The sequence below is a fragment of the Manis pentadactyla genome, chromosome X (assembly GCF_030020395.1).
Source record: "Manis pentadactyla isolate mManPen7 chromosome X, mManPen7.hap1, whole genome shotgun sequence".
Classification (NCBI taxonomy): Eukaryota; Metazoa; Chordata; class Mammalia; order Pholidota; family Manidae; genus Manis; species Manis pentadactyla.
The window spans coordinates 21,857,833-21,861,974 of record NC_080038.1 but is presented as its reverse complement, the minus strand read 5'-3'; positions in this window follow the sequence as shown (position 1 = coordinate 21,861,974).

Below are 4,142 nucleotides of genomic sequence, written 5' to 3'. Positions count from 1 at the left end.
GTAGTGTTCTTCATCTTCTTGAGTGGTTTGGTTGGCAGATGTATTTTAACTGATCACAAGCCAGGGAAAATGATGTGAATGTCACTGAATAATTAATTAGGATAGGCTAGGAACCCTAGCCAATGCAGTGTTCAAAAGTGATTATCCAAGTAACCCAGGGCCTAGGCCTCACATTACCTCAGGTCCATGACTACCTTTGGATAAACTGACCTGTATAAACTAGAGCTCTCAAAGAACATTTCTGCATTATCAGATTATTTCACAGCAGTTCAGTCAAAAGCAAACACTCTATGTGATAAGGAATGTTTATACATGTTGAAATTATTATGATAGAATATTTCAGCATGCTTTTCTCTAAGTCATGTCAGTTTCTAACATTGTATACATAATTTTGTTTTCCCTTAGGAAGTTAACTTTCATTCTGAAGATGTTAGTCCTATATTAAGATAGACTGTTTATGAGATTAATTAAAAGTTCCTGTTTTTACAGCATGTAAAATTCAATACTTCATCCTGGGTTCATTGTTCTAAAAATTGATATGCTTTAAGCCTTCAGTTAAATCAGTTCATGACATTTTAGAAATAATTCTCCCAAATATGTTAATACTACTGAGAAATTCATTTCAGTTAGAATTATTTCAGTTGAAAGTGACAGAAAACAACCAAAATTAGCCTTAGCAAATGGGTTCAAGAAAATGCAAAGACCAGGTAGGGCTTTTCAGGGACTCAGGAATATCTCTGAGCCTTGGGTTTCTTTTATCTCTTGGTTCCCCTTCTTCTGGGTGGATGTCATTGAATATAAGCTCTCACCCAGCTGAGGATGAGACACTGTGATCAAAAGAAGATGAAACAGATGCCAAATAGGCAAAACTCTTCACTGTAATGTTTAGAAACAGATTCCTTTTTGTGTATTCAGGGGTTTTTCCCTTTAAGCCTGCAAATTTGGAATATAGAAGAGAAGAAAAGCCTAGGGTGTGAAGCATCCTCGAAATTGCTCATAACCCATTCTTACTAAGATTCATGCAATGTCAGTTCATGTTACATAAAGATTTAGTAAGTAAAGTGGAAACAGCAGTGTTTGAGGTAAGGTGAAGACAGAAAAAAAAGTTATCAGAAAAAAGAGAAGGTTTAATTTTTAATAGTTACAAGTTTTAGTGAGGGTCTCAGAAGTAACCAAATAGTAGAGTTTGCCCTGCTATTGTGGTAGATAAATTAGTACAATAACCTGGAGTAGTTTGCCAAGTAGCCGTGTCTGAGATTATGTCAGTATAGCAGAACCCTCTGATTCTGTGCCTAAGAATACGACCCACATAGGGCCAATCTCAGAGCCTCATACCACCCTCTCCCCTGTGTATTTGATCTAAAGGATGGACACATGCTCCAAGCTGGCCCACGTAGATTCCTTCCCTGATAGTCTTCAAACTGGTGCAGTGAAATAGAGACCACAGCACTGAGGGCCAGCAGCCACATCCTACTTCAGGTGGAGAGACTGTTTTGAGAGAAGAATTTGGCACAGGGAGGCAAGCAGAGATGGGTGATGGAGGAGAAAGCTGCATGACATTTCACGTACTAGTCCCAGTGCTGGAGGCTACCTCAAATTCTACCCTCCCCACATATTCAAGCCAATAAGTATCACTTGAGCACAAGTGAGTTTCAGTTATGTGTTTATTACTTGAAATCAAAGTTCTGACTAAACCAAGCAATTTGAAACAATCTAAAACATCAGGGAAGATTTTAAAAAGCATTAAGCAACAACAAAAAAACAAAACTCCCGAAGTGTGGTAGCAACAAAGCAAGCAGAATTTTAAAAACCACTATGCAACAAAGATGGAAGAATTACGGAACTGAGAACAAGGAAACTTGCTTTTGTTTTCTTTTTAGAAATATTAGGCAGGTGATTTAGACAAGCAATTAAATAATCACACCCCAAGAAAATATAAACAGTAAAGTGCTGTGAATGAAGCTCATCTTAGAAAGAAACTTTGACACGAAGGGCCAAGACCAGGGATAACTTGTCAACATAAAGCTCTGTAGATAAGCCACGTTACATTAAGCAGTAACTGTCAGGTTTCCTACCATTAGTTTGGTAAACGTGAATATTTTCTCCTTATTGTTTGACAGTATCACCTTTCTGTGATAGAGTGAAGCAATACAAATATTATTTTTTGAAAATAAGTGTGTCTCATATGGTCTTGATTTGTATAACTGGGAGGGAAAGCCTATTCTGTCTGTGTTCTGCTCCTATCCTGTCTACCTCCTCTACTATCCGTGTGCACATGGCTTCCCGGTGAGTTTCCACTGCTATCCATCCACACCTGTGCTGTCTGGAAACCACAGTAACTTTGACGCTAATTCAAAGTTACTCTCTGTGGGGATTTACTTGATAGATTCACTTTTTTTTATTATTTGTTTTTTGGCCTTGTGTTTTCCCCTTTCTCTTCACCTACCGTTTCTTTTTCATTATTTGTTTCCTTATTTGTTTTTCCACCAAAAAGATTTCCTTTCATGCAAATCCTCGTCTTGAGGTCTGCTTTTAGAAAGCCAGACTGAGAACACGGTATGTCCTATAGGCCGACAGTACGTTAGCTGGCAGGACGTATCCAGGATTAAGTCCTACTTTGTCTTTTTTTTTCTCATGATAGCATTTCTTGGAGGCTATTTGTCCTGAATAGACATATTTTGTCCTTATGTCCAGTAATCTTGTGATTTTTTTATATTGGTAAAGATGCAACGCTGATTATATGGATGGGGACCTCTTTTCCTGCTTGGGAAGGAGCCTTACTGACTGGAACCACTTCTTTATCTTGAAAGCTTTCAGGCCACAGCCATCAACTTAGAGAAGAGCACTCCAGACTGATAAGATATGCCTTGCAAATCCGTTCTTTTTAATGAAAGAACATCCTGGTTTCTATCAATTTCAGTTTGTGAACTTGAGCACTAACTCATGTCTCGGAAGTCTGTAGCTTTTATATGTAAAATAACCAAACAGGAATATTTGAAGTGAAACTTAATAAATTAATAGGTTTGGTAGTGATTATTCAAGACAAGAATTCCTGGGAATTCTCTTTAATAAAAAATGCTCACAGAAGAATGAAAATGATATTTTAAGTGTTTTGACAAGCAGAGATTCTCCTTTTCAATCTCTGTTGTTATTCAGTATTTTAAAAATAACACCATCACCCCAAACAACTACTTACTAGGAAAATATTTGAGACTGTCAGAATTTGATTTGCTCTAGCTGAACTAGACTGTGTGACTCCCACTTTGCCTTCGCCCTCTCCCTCCTGCGCATAAGCTGTCTGGTAGGGTGTCCTTCTCTGCCTGTCCTTGATATTATAGAACAGGCCTTTGAAACTACTGTAGGGCTTTTTTTCCCCTATAACCAATTTTAGTTTCCTCTTTCTTTTTGCCTGGTACATTTGTTTATTTCCTTGTTTTGGCGATTATTAAAAAAATGATTTACACATTCACTCACTGAACCGCATGTGTACAATTCAACCTAGTTGTAGCTTACCAGACAAGGAAGGATTTTTTTTTTTTTTTACTTATCCCTCACAATCAAATAATTAAAAAACAAAACAAACAAGCAATCATTCACAGAACAAAAGTCAGTAGGTTGATATCTGTACTTGTCAAGGCAAAGTTATAAGATTTTTTATCAGTTCCCTTGTATCTTTCCTTTAACACCTTTCCTCTCCCCTCTCCCCTACCTCCTATCCTGGACCTTTTAATCATGGGTGCTGGCTGCTCCGCATGCAGTCCTTGAACTGGTAGCATCTATAAGTATCGTCAGGAAGCTAGTTAGAAATTCAGAATCTTTGACCCTCCCCAGACTTACGGAATCGCTATCTGCATTTATATAAGAGTCTCCAATAGATTCATATGTGCATCCAAGTTTGAGAAGCGGTGGTGTAGAGGGCAGGTTACAGTGCTTATTGTTGAAACCAATTACCCCTTTTCATCTCTTGTGTGGGTAATATGTGACAATTAAGGGAAATAGTATTGCACTTATATTCTTTTTAAAATGACATTAGCTTAAGGCATAAGTTTGTTACAGAGAGAAAAGATGGTACATGCTGAAAACAATTCTATTACAAATTGTATAGGATTTTTGCTTTACATCATAGAAACATAGAAAACAAA